A 13816-nucleotide genomic window follows, 5' to 3' on the forward strand; every position below is an offset into this window, starting at 1 on the left:
CTTAGAAAGAATGAAATTAAAAGGACTGCTTCCTCTTGATTATATTTACACTTCACAAGATATTTACTGCTGCTATACCCAAATCCTCCTTCTTGGGCATTAAAGTTACCTCTACAGTATTTACCCCATGATCTTACATATCTTGCATTACCAGGTGATAGAACTAACCTATAGCCTTTTGAGGTGACTTTTTAAAACTTAGGTTTAAATCATATTGGACTCTCAACTAATTACTTTTATCAAAATTAGCTTTGTTTTTGTAATAAATTACCTATTTCAAGTTCATGATAAACTATGTTGTCTGCTGGTACCGAGACATACACAAATTAAATGTAGTGTAATTTCAAAAAAAAAAATCAAGTCAAGTTGAAAAAGAAAATTTCTTCTTTCCAAAAAGAGACCACCACCTTATGCTTTGCCAGTATCTTACTATCCCCTTATTTGTAATTTTCTCTGAGCTATTAAGCTTACATTTATTTCACCATATCCCATTTCTGGTTTGTTTCTTCCCCTAGAAACACTACCCATGAGAAGCAACAATCAGATTGACATTAGTCTTATCAACATTGATTGTAACGGCACTGATTAGAAAATGGAGCAGTATTTTAAAGCTATTGCAGAAAAATACCTTAGCATTCAATTTTATATTCAAAACTATCGCTTAAATGTGAAGGTATAATAAAATTACTCTCTGGCTTAGAAGACCTCAGAAATTTTGCCAGACAACAGATCAAAAACGAAAATACTTTTAGAGAAGTACTTAAATTATTAAAGAATTAGAAAAGGTTGTATGAAGTAAGGGAGGTCAAACACCTCAGAGTAATTTATTGTTGACTTTTTTTAATACGAGGTCAAGGGAAATTTCTAGCTTTTGGTCTGGCTGTAGAAAGCTGCAAACAACATTGTGCCCAACCACACAACATAACCCAACCAGAGAATCTGCAAATTCACTTTTCTGAAACCCATCAGAGGGCAGAAATCACAAGGCAACCAACTCACCACCAAATGAAAGACACTTCCATAAAGAAATGTGACAATAGCACCTCTGAGGAAGAGGCCACTGATATCATACCAGCAGGGTGATAAGAATTCAGTAAAAAATTTTAAGAAATTGCTGGAAGCCAAGTGTGAAACACAGTAAGACTATGTTAACACCTGTGACCAAAGACAGGGGAATTCTAACCCACACAAAGGCTCCTCTTCATGTACCTCATTAGATGTCACGCACTACAGCAACTCAGCCAGGAACAGTGGCTCACACTGCAACCCCAGTGCTTTGGGAGGTCAAGGCAGGAGGACTGCTTGACCCCAGGATTTTGAGACCAGCCTGGGCAACATAGTGAGACCCTGTCTGTATTTTAAAAAGAAAAAGAGGATGGGCATGGTGGCTCACACCTGTAATCCCAGCACTTTGGGAGGCCGAGACGGGCAGATCACAGGTCTGGAGTTCGAGACCAGCCCGGCCAACATGGTGAAACCCCATCTCTACTAAAAATACAAAAATTAGCCAGGCGTGGTGGCAGGCGCCCGTAATCCAAGCTACTCGGGAGGCTGAGGCAGGAGAATCACTTAAACCCAGGAGGCGGAGGTTGCAATGAACTGAGATCGTGCCACTGCACTCCAGCCTAGGCGACAGAGCAAGACTCCACCTCAAAAAAAAATAAAAGAAAGAAAAAACATATATACAGCGACTAAAAAACATTTTCTAAAATAGCATACGAAATCTTACTAGCCATTACAATAATGTAAACCAAAACCACCAATTAAAAGGCAAAAATCACCAATTAAAAGACCATTTTTGAGATTAGATTAAAATTAGATCTAACAATTGGGTGCAGCTGGGTGTGGTGGCACACACCTGTAATCCCAGCACTTTGGGAGGCCTAGTTGGGCAGATCACCTGAGGTCAGTTCGAAATCACTCTGGCCAACATGGTGAAGCACACACCACCCACTCACCTCCTCCCCATCTCTACTAAAAATACAAAAAAATTAGCCAGGCATTGGTGGTGTGCGCCTGTAATCCCAGCTACTCGGGAGGCTGAGGCAGGGGAATTGCTTGAACCAGGGAGGTAGAGGTTGCAGTGAGCCGAGATCGCACCACTGCCCTCCAGCCTGGGCAACAGAGCAAGACTCCATCTCAAAAAAAAAAAAAAAAAAAAAGGTGCAAAAAATGTTGGAAGTATAAACACAAATGACATATAAAACAAGGACAAAAATGTTGATGGGAAAAGAGGTAAAAAGATACCAGGCAAACATAAACCAAAAGGAAGTTTGAGTGGCAATAATTTTATCAGACAAAATGAAAGTTATGTCAAAAAGAAAACATGACATTAGAGATGAAAAAGATGTTACACACTAACAAAATGATCAATAGTATAATAGATATCGATCATAACCATATACTCAGACCAACATGAATCTGGTCTCAAAATGAATCTCGAATCTGAAAGAGATGGTTAAGCATCTCCAATCTGAAAATCCAAAATCTGAAATGCTCCGAAATTCAAAACTTTTTAAGCACCAACATGATATCACAAGTAGAAAATTTCACACCTAAGTACTTAATATAAACTTTGTTTCGAGCATAAAATTACTTAAATATTATATAAAATTACCTTCAGGCTATGTGTATAAGGTATATACGAAACATAAATGAATTTCTGTGGGCGGCAAGCCACCCAGGTGCCGAGGCAAGAGACCGAGGGCATAAGCTGTTCCAGTATAACAAAATATATAAAATAAGAATAGTTATATAGATCATAGATATGATTATACATGAATATCATTAATCATTAGTTTGTAGCAATTACTCTTTATTCCAATATTATAATAATCCTCACTCTACAATCATAACCTAGGAAAAACCAGGCCACACGGCAATAGGAGCTGAGGGGACATAGTGAGAAGTGACCAGAAGACAAGAGTGCGAGCCTTCTGTTATGCCCGGACAGGGCCACCAGAGGAGTCCTTGGTCCCAGCGTCTGGGAAGACGCCTGTTGCCAAGTGGACTGTGGTCTAGCGGTAGTGTCAGTGTCAAGGAAAAACACCCACTACTCAGCAGACTGGGAAAGGGAGTCTCTAAACTCTTTTAGAGTTTAGAGAAGACTCTACTCCTCCACCTCTTGTGGAGGGCCTGACATAAGTCAGGCCCGCCCGCAGTTATCCAGAGGCCTAACCGTCTGCCTGTGATGCCGTGCTGCAGTGGTCACGCTCCTAGCCCGCCTTCATGTTTCATCCTGTACAGCTGGCTCTGCCTTTTAGATAGCAGTAGAAAATTAGTGAAAGTACTAAAAGTCTCTGATAAGCAGAAATAATGGCGTAAGCTCTCCCTCTCCCTCTCCCTTTCCCTCTCTCTGCCTTAGCTGCCAGGCAGGGAAGGGCTCCCTGTCCACTGGACATGTGACCCACGTGACCTTACCTATCACTGGAGATGGCTCACACTCCTTACCCTGCCCCTTTGTCTTGTATCCAATACATATTAGCGCAGCCTGGCATTCAGGGCCACTACCGGTCTCCGCGTCTTGGTGGTAGTGGTCCCCCGGGCCCAGCTGTCTTTTCTTTTATCTCTTTGTCTTGTGTCTTTATTTCTATACTCTCGTCTCCGCACATGGGGAGAAAACCCACCGAACCTGTGGGGCTGGACCCTACAAATTTCATGTTTATACATGTCTCCCATCCCCAAAATATCTTATTATGTATGTGCAAATATTCCAAAATCCAAAAAAAATCCAAAATCCAAAACACATCTGGTCCCAAACATTTTGTTTTCATTTTTTTTGAGATGGAGTCTCGCTCCGTTGTCCAGGCTGGAGTGCAATGGTACGGTCTTGGCTCACTGTAACCTCCACCTCCTGGGTTCAAGCAATTCTCCTGCCTCAGCCTCCCGAGTAGCTGGGACTACAGGCACACGCCACAACATCTAGCTAATTTTTGTATTTTTAGTAGAGATGGAGTTTTGCCATGGTGGCCAGGCTGGTCTCAAACTCCTGGCCTCAGGTGATCCACTTGCCTTGGCCACCTAAAGTGATGGAATTACAGGCACGAACCACCGCACCTGGCCTGTCCCAAGCATTTTGGATAGGAGAAACTCAACCTGTACTAACAAAACTGGAAGACTAAAAAAATTAAATCAACAACAGTGGAAGATTTTAATTATTTTTCTCAGAAAATACTATGTCAAACCAATAAAAATTAAGTATTGAACATCTTTATTGTTCATTATTTATTAATTACCTGAGCATAATAAATTAGTTTGAGATACTATATTCAGCTCCATCTACAACTAACGGTTCACATTCTTTTCAAGTATATTAAAGTATTTCAAGAGTGGATTACATAGTAGGCCATAAAAGAATACATGATACATAGCAAGTGACCAACATCATGCAGGCAACATTCTCTGACAATAATGCAGTAAAACTAAAAATGTATAATAAATGGATAACTTAAAATTTTCTGGCCAGGTGCAGTGGCTCATGCCTATAATTCCAACACTTTAGGAGGCTGAGGCAGGTGGATCACCTGAGGTCAGGAGTTTGAGACCAGCCTGACCAACATGGCGAAACCCCATCTCTACTAAAAATACAAAAGTTAGCTGGGTATGGTGGCACACGCCTGTAGTCCCAGCTACTCAGGAGGCTGAGGCAGGAGAATCGCTTGAACCTAGGAGGTGGTGGTTCCAGTGAGCCAAGATCGCACCATTGCATAGCCTGGGCAACAGAGCGAGACTCCCTTTCAAGAAAATAAATAAATAAATAAATAAATTTGGAAACTAGAAAAGATATTGTTTAAGAATCTTTCACTTAAAATGGAAATCCCAATATGTGAAATAAAATCATAATGAAAATACTGAATATAAAATTGATATAAAATATAAAATACTGAATATAAAAATTTCAATATATTACTGGAAGTCCTAGGCAGAGCAATATGGTCAAGAGAAAGACATAAGGGATCCCAGTAGGAAAGGAAGAAGTGAAACTGTCTTTATTTGCTGATGGCATGATCTTATATATGGAAAACCCTAAAGACTCCACCAAAAAACTGTTAGAACTAATAAACAAATTTGATAAAGTAGCAGGATACAAAGTAAATATACAAAAATCAGTAGCATTTCTATATACTAACAGCAAACGATCCTAAAAGAAAATTAATGTAATAATCCCACTTACAATAGCAACAAAAAAATTAAATACTTAGGTGTAATTTCAACCAGGGAGGTAAAAGACCTGTATACTGAAAACCATAAAACTCACAAAAGAAATTTAAGAAAACATCAAGAAATGGGAAGATATCCTATGTTCATGGACTGGAAGAATTAATACTGTGAAACTAACTGTCCATACTACCCAAAGTGATCTACAGATTCAATGCAATATCCATCGAAATTCCAATGTCAATTTTCACAGAAATAAATTATCCTTAAATTTATATGGAAGCACAGAAGACATCAAACAGCCGAAACAACCTTGAGCAAAAAGAACAATGCTGGATGCATCACCCTGTCTGATTTCAAAACATTACAAAATGATTGTAATCAAAATAGTATGGTACTGGCACCAAAAAAAAAAACAAAAAAAAAAAACATACATCTGGACAGGCACGGTGGTTCACACTTGTAATCCCAGCACTTGGGTAGGCTGAGGCAGGCAGACTGCTTGAGCCCAGAGTCTGAAACCAGCCTGGGCAACATGGTGAAACCCCGTCTCTACTAAAAATACGAAAATAAGCCAGGGGTGGTAGTGAACACCTGTAGTCCCAGGTACTCAAGAGGCTGAGGTGGGTGGATGGCTCCAGCTCAGAAGACAGAGGTTGCAGAAAGCCAAGATCACACCACCGCACTCCAGCCTGGGCTACAAATACCACCCTGGCTCAAAAAACAAGAAGACACATCGACCAATGGAACAGGAATGAACTCACGCATTTACACTAAGTTGATTTATAACAAAGATGCCAAGAAAACACAATGGGTAAAGAACTGTCTCCTCAATAAATGGCACTGAAAAAACTGTATATCCATATGCACAAGAATAAAATCATACCCTTGTCTCACATAACACACAAAAATCAATTCAAAATAGATGAAAGTCTTATGTTTAGGATGTCAAACTATAAAACTACTAGAATAAAACATAGGGAGAAAGTTCCATGTGGGCAATAACTTTTTGGATATGACCCTGAAAGCATAGGCAACAAAAGCAATAATAGACAAATGGGATGGCTAAACCACCAAGCTCCTTACGGCAAATGAAAATATTAACAAAGTAAAGAGACAACCCACAGAATGGGAGAAAATACTTAATATCCAAAATATATATGGAACCCAAATAAATAGCAAGAAAACAACCTGATTAAAAAATGGGCAAAGGACCTGAACAGACATTTCTCAAAAGAACACATACAAATGGCCAACGGGTACGTGAGAAAATGTTCAGCATCACTACTCATTAGGGAAATGAAAATTAAAACAAGTATATATCACGTAACACCTGGCTATTGGCTAACACCTAACAAATGGCTACTATTAAAAAGATGAAAGATAAGTATTGCCAAGGATACAGAAAAAATGGAAGTCCTGTACATTGCTGTGGGGGTGTCAATTAGTACAGCCATTATGGAAAATGGTAAAGAGGTTCCTCAAAAAACTAAAAATAGAATTACCATATAATCTAGTAATCACACTTCTGGGTATATATCCAAAGGAACTGAAATCAATGTCAAAAGGATATCTGCATGCCCATGCTTACTACAGCATTACTTACAATAGCCAGATATGGAATCAACCTAAGTATCCATCAATAGATGAATGGATAAAGAAAACATGGTATATATAAACAATGGAATACTATTCAGCCTTGAAAAGCGGGAGGATGGGGAGTGGTGGCTCATGCCTATAATCCCAGCACTTCAGGAGGCCAAGGCTGGAGGACTGCTTGAGCCCAGATATTCAAAACCAGCCTGGGCAACATAGTAAGACTCCATCTCTACATAAAATTTTAAAAATTAGCCTGGTGTGGTGAGCACACAACTGTAGTCTCAGCCACTTGGAGGCTGTGGTGGGAGGATTGCCTGAGCCCAGGAAGTTGAGACTGCAGTGAGTTGTGAGCACGGCACTGTACTCCAGCCTGGGCAACAGAGTGACACCCTTTCAAAGAAAAAAAAAAAGAGAGAGAAAGAGAAAGAAAGGAAGGAAAGAAAAAAAGGAAAGAAGGAAGGAAGGGAAGGCGGGAGGGACGGAGGGAGAGAAGGAAGGAAAAAAGAGGGAGGGAAGGGGAGGTAGAAAAAGGGGGAGGGGAAGGGAAGGGAGGGGAGGGGAAGGGGATTAAGGAAGAGGGGAGAGAGAGAGAGAGAGAGAGAGAAGCGGGAGGGACCTGTCATCTGCAACAACTCAGATGAATCTAGAGGATATCATGCTAAGTGAAATAATCCAGGCACAGAAAGACAACTACGGCATGATCTCACTTATATGTAGAATCTAAAAAAGTTGAACTAAAAGAACCAGTAGTAGAGTGATGGTAACCAGACACTCGGAGAAGGTATGGCAGGAAGAAGGAAATAGTAAGTTGTTGGTCAAAGGATACGAAGATTGAGATAGGAGGAATAGGTTTTGAGATATACTACATAGTAGGGTGACCTATATTTTAAAATAACAGTTTGGTGCAAAGGATACGAAGGTTGAGACAGGAGGAATAGGTTTTGAGATATAGTGCATAGCAGGGTGACCTATATTTTAAAATAACTATTAGTTTGGTGCAAAAGTGACTGTGGTTCTGCCATTAAAAGTAATGGCAAAAACCGCAATCACTTTTGCACCAACTTAAGAGTAAATTTCAAATAACAAATGAGAGTTAATCAAGGTAATGGATGTTAATTTACTTGATTCAATCATTCCACTTTGCATTCATGAATTGAAACATCACACTGTACTCATAAATGTACAATTAGGATTTGCCAATCAAAAATAACATTTAAAAAATAATAAATGTATCATGAATCATTTTAGATAAAATGTATATGTTCTGAGAAAATATAACATGAGAAAATTGGTACAAGATGAAACAGACAGCTGAACAGAAAAAAATTTGGAAGTGGGGAGCAAATTTATGGAATACATATTCAAAGAAAAAAAATCTTTGAATTGAACTGGTAGTGACTTCATTTTCTATAAGAAACCCCACAGACCCATGTAATTTTATGACAGTTACTTCAGACTTACACGGAGTCAATTCCTGTCTTAAACTAGCTGTTCCAGAAAATAAGAAAACTGAAAGATGCCTCACACACGAGGCTGGTGTAATTTTGTCTCCAAAACTAGGACATTACAATATTACAAAAATTCATATTGCTTATGAACATAAACAAAATATTAGCTAACTAAAACCCAACAGCATGTTTAAAAAATGTCATAATCAAGTAATGTTTATTGCAAGTAATCAAGTAATGCTTACTGCCTTCTACAGAAGCTTTTTCTTATTGCATTGTTTTGCTTCATTTTTAAATACATATGAACATAAGTTCTTTGTTAGTTATATGCTTTAGAAATATTTTTCCCTTTTCTGTCATTTATCTTTTTACTCTTGGTATTTTTCATGAAAAGTTGTAAATTTAAGTATAGTGGTATTAATCAATCCTTTTCTTTTCTTTTTTTGAGATGCAGTTTCTCTCTTGTCGCCCAGGCTGGAGTGCAATGGTGCGATCTTGGCTCACTGCAACGTCCACCTCCCAGGTTCAAGCAATTTTGCCTCGGCCTCCCAAGTAGCTGGGACTACAGGTGCCCACCACCACGCCCAGCTAATTTTTGTATTTTTAGTAGAGATGGGGTTTCACCATGTTGGCCAGGCTGGTCCCAAACTCCTGACCTCAGGGATCCACCCACCTTAGCCTCCCAAAGGGCTGGGATTACAGGCATGAGCCACCGCACTTGGCCCCTTTTCTTTTTATGTGTGTGTGTTTTTTTTTTGAGACAGGGTCTCACTATGTCACCCAGGCTGGAGTGCAGTGGCAGGATCACAGCTCACTACAGCCTCGACCTCCTGGGCTCAATCGATCCTCCCACCTCAGCCTCCTGAGTAGCACCACCAAGTCCTACTAATTTTTGTATTTTTTGTAGAGACAGGGCTTTGTCATGTTCGAGTCAGGCTGGTCTCGAACTCCTGGGCTCAAGCAATCCTCCTGCCTCAACCTCCCAAAGTGGTAGGATTATAGGCATGAGCCACTGTGCCTGGCCAATCAACCCTTTTCTATAATTAGGGCTTTCCATTTGTTTTTTAAAAGTCTTTCCTTACCCCAAAGCAATGAAGAAATTCCTCTACATTAACTTCTTTTATTAATTTGCTTCTCACGTGTAAGTCTATAAATTAACTGGAGTAGACATGAATAAATTAGGTCTTTTTTTTTTTTTAAGTATGTCTAATTGTTCTAGCACAATTGTTGAAAGAGACTTCCTTCCTCACTAATTTGTGATGCCCCTTTGTTATAAATAACCTGTCCATATTACTCATGTATCTGTATCTGGGTTCCCTATTCCGATCCATTGGTCTATTTGTCTGTTTCTGTGGTAATACAGCACTGACTTAATTTATTAGCGTGTTACGAAAAGTCTTAGTATCAAGTAAAGCAATCCTTCCTCTTCTTCATGGGTCCTTTGGCTTATCCTGTCTTTTGCATATTCATATAAATTAAAATCAGCTTGTAAAATTTACTGTAGAAATTTTTATTAGAATTTTCTTGAACCTACAGATCAATTGGGAAAGAATATCTTTAAAATACTGAATCCCCTAAAATGTGAGTATTATATTGCTATTGTGTCTGTGATCCTTAATCTTTCCAAAAAGTTTTATAATTTTCTCTATAAAAGTCTTACATTTTTGCACATAATCCTAGTCACATATTATTTTATATTATTGGAAAATATTCTAAAAAATACCATTTAACTCTGTTCCTAATATATATAAATACATGTGATTTTTGCATTTTGATTTTGTTATCTAGCAATCTTGCTAAAATCCTATTAATTATAATAGGATGATTATCTATCTACAGATTCATTTAGAACATTTTATATACTGCACCATTAAAATTCATTAAATTCAGGCCGGGGACCGCAGCTCACACCTGTAATCCCAGCACTTTGGGAGGCCGAGGCGGGCGGATCACGAGGTCAGGAGATCGAGACCATCCTGGCTAACAGGGTGAAACCCTGTCTCTACTAAAAATACAAAAAAATTAGCCGGGCGTGGTGGCGGGTGCCTGTGGTCCCAGCTACTTGGGAGGCTGAGGCAGGAGAATCGCGTGAACCCGGGAGGCGGAGCCTGCAGTAAGCTGAGATCGTGCCACTGCACTCCAGCCTGGGCGACAGAGCGAGATTCTGTCTCAAATAAAATAAAATAAAATAAAATTCATTAAATTCAATCTGTTCATCCTATTTTAAGGAAACTGTGGGACAGAGAGATAAAAATGAATAAATAAAGGTCAAAAAGTCGGAGCTTGGAATAAACACCAGGTCTGTATTTACAGTATGCTGGCTTTCTCACAGTGTACATTCACTCTGTCCTGTCTAATGAAAATAACAGTGGTAGTGGTAGTATAGCCCAGGATAAATAAATAACAATGGCATTGCTTATTAATCTACCTCAAGGTTATTTTTCCATGTGGTATGAGCATCAATCTACCTATATATTTTACATAGCCAATTATTAAGTGACCTATTCTTTTCCACTGATAGGCCATGATTATTATCAATGAAATTATCATATATTCATGAGTAGCTTTTAACTTTCATTCTCTGTACAAGTATTAGATGAGGACTAACAGTGACAGTGTGCTACTCACAGGTGACAAAAAGATAAGTCAGGCAGGCATACTGTGTCCTTAAGATCTGCAGAAGAATCAAGCAAGGAGGTTAAGAACTACAATGGGTTCCCAAAGTAGGCCTAGAGGATACAGAGGCACAGAATACTTTCAGAAGGCTCTCAGGCACCTGCTCTAAACTAGCAAATATTCTGCATTCTGTACCTCTCAATTCCACATATGCATTACACCATTTCTAATCTCTATATAACACATAGCAAAAAGTAAAGTTCATGATAGTATCAAACTACAAAAATTTAAGCAGAACTTTAAATGCTTTTCAATCAACTAGAATTCATTATTCATTAAAAATATATTGGGCCGGGCGCGGTGACTCACGCCTGTACTTCCAACACTTTGGGAGGCTGAGGTGGGCGGATCACGAGGTCAGGAGATCGAAATCAACCTGGCTAACACGGTGAAACCCCGCCTCTACTAAAAATACAAAAAATTAGCCGGGCGTGGTGGCGGGGGCCTGTAGTCCCAGCTACTCAGGAGGCTGAGGCAGAAGAATGGCGTGAACCCAGGAGGCAGAGCTTGCAGTGAGCCGAGATCGTGCCACTGCATTCCAGCCTGGGTGACAGAGCAAGACTCCGCCTCAAAAAAAAAAAGAAAAAAAGAAAAAAAAATTTATACAGCACCTAATCTCCATCAGGAACTATTAAGTGCAGGATACAGTGTGGTGAACAAAGCCCACCAACAAAGTGCCTGTCTTCAGAGTTCACATGACAGTCAAATGAACTGTTGGAAAATAATAAGTGCCACAAAGAAAAATAAAGCAGGTTACTATGTAAAATATGGTGGGAGCTGCTGTTTTCTTTTCCATCCTACTCCTTTATTTTGAAAATGTTCAAACCTCCCAAAAAATATTGGAGGAGGAGGAGAGGACTACAGTATAACAAACACCAGTGTGTTCTTTTGTTGATTCACATTGTATGTTCTTTTTCCTAAGCTGACTGAGACTAAGCTGGATGTGGCCCTTCAGAGGAGGCTAGTATTATCAGCAAGGTGGCCTCTCTGGGAGGTAAGCCAGGAGACAAGCAGAGCAAGCACCAAAGCTCTCAGACAGAAACCCCATCAGCACATTTAAAGGAGTGAGGCCAATGTGGTGAGAGCACAGTGAGTGACAAATGACATGAGAGAGGCAGTCAGGAACAGATCACACCTTGCAGACATGGTAAGTACTTGAAATTATCAATATAATTTAAATATAATAGTCATGAAAGGGAATGGAGAGTGGGGACCTGATTATCATTATTAGAATAATTTTTGCAACTGTGCTATAAACAAATTGGACTATGGAAAGGTAAAGAGAAGCAGAAAGACTGGTTAAAAGGCTACTACAACTTCCAAAGGATAACAGTGACTTCAACTAAAATGTTAGGCAAGTTAAGACACTAACAAGTTGTTGGGGTTATTGAGTTGAGCTACAAGGTATGAGAAAAGATAGAAATCAAGGATTAACTTTCAAAGTTTCTGGACTAAACAACTGAGTGAATACTGGCATTATTTATTGAAATGAGGAAATCGTGGGGAGAAGCAGATTTGGGGCAGAGGTGGAGGCAGAATCAAGCATGGTACTGGACATGTTAAGGGTGAGGTGTCTAATACACTTCCAAATAGAGATGTCGAGCAGACAGTTGGACATAAAAGTCTGGAGTTCAGGTAAAGAAGAGTAACGGAAATGAACATGTGAGACTCTTAAGGGCACACACAGAGGTTACAGCCATTAGAATGAATGAGCTTTCTTTCCCAGGGAGTGAACAGAGACAAAAAGTAGACAAGATTTCTGAGGACTTATCCTTAACAACTCCAAAATTATAAACATGTAGAGTCTCCACAGCAACTAGCAAAAGATAAAATGAGGAGTGAGATGTCCCAAAAGCAAAAGAAAGAAAATGGTTCAAGAAGATGAGAGAGGTCAGGTGCAGTGGTTCATGCTTGCACTTCCACCACTTAGGGAGGCTGAGACAGGAGGATTGCTTTAGCCCAGGAGTTCCAGACCAACCTGGATAACATAAAGAGACCCAATCTCTACCAAAAAAAAGCTTAAAAATTAGCCAAGTATGGTGGCACACACCTGTAGTCCCAGCCACCTGGGAGGCTAAGGTGGGAGGATCACCTGAGCCTGGGAGGTTGAGGCTGCAGTGAGCTGTGATCACACTACTGCACTCTAGCCTGGGCAATAGAGTAAGACCTTGCCTCAAAAAATAAAAAAAAAGAAAAAAAAGAAAGGAAGAAAAGGGAAGAGGAAAAGGAAGTAGAAGGGAAACGAAGGGAAGAAGGAGGGAGAAGGGATGGAAGGAGGGCGGGAAGGAAGGAGGGAGAAAGGGAGGGAAGGAGGGAGAAAGGGAGGGAAGGAGGGAGAAGGGATGGAAGGAGGGCGGGAAGGAAGGAGGGAAAGAAGGGAGGGAGACAGGTAAGGAGGGAGGGAAGGAAGGAGATGGGAGTACCAAACTGATGGATAACTTCATTTTATTCATGTCTTTCAAATAAGGTCTAAAAACTCTTAAAACTTCAAAGCTGAATTATACAATGATATGTTACAGGCCCAGTGTAGTGGCTCATGCCTGTAATCCCAGCACCTTGGGAAGCCGAGGCAGGTGGATCATGAGGTCAGGAGATCGAGACCATCCTGGCCAACATGGTGAAACGCTGTCTCTACTAAAAACACAAAAATTAGCTGGGCATGGTGGTGCATGCCTATAATCCTAGCTACTCAGGAGCCTGAGGCAGAAGACTCTCTTGAACCAGGGAATTGGAGGTTGCAGGGAGCTGAGATGGCACCACTGCACTCCAGCTTGGTGACAGAGCAAGACTCCATCTCAAAACAAGGGAGGGGGGGAGGGGTGGTGGGCGGGGAGAGAAAAAAGAAAGAAAAAAATAGGTTATAATGTCCTGTGTTTCCTTTTTTAATGAATGGGGAGAAGGTAAGGAACAAAAGTATAAACTTAAGTTTACAGGTA

At 40.0% G+C, this 13816-nt stretch overlaps 1 protein-coding gene across 41 annotated transcripts in view; it reads right to left on the reverse strand.

Annotated features, from left to right (window-relative positions):
- The window catches only part of KMT2C (lysine methyltransferase 2C), a 304403-nt gene that overhangs the window by 181067 nt on the left and 109520 nt on the right, over positions 1-13816 (reverse strand). The gene's annotated exons all lie outside the window — the stretch shown is intronic.

This window comes from Pan troglodytes, chromosome 6 (assembly GCF_028858775.2).
Source record: "Pan troglodytes isolate AG18354 chromosome 6, NHGRI_mPanTro3-v2.0_pri, whole genome shotgun sequence".
NCBI classification, from domain to species: Eukaryota; Metazoa; Chordata; class Mammalia; order Primates; family Hominidae; genus Pan; species Pan troglodytes.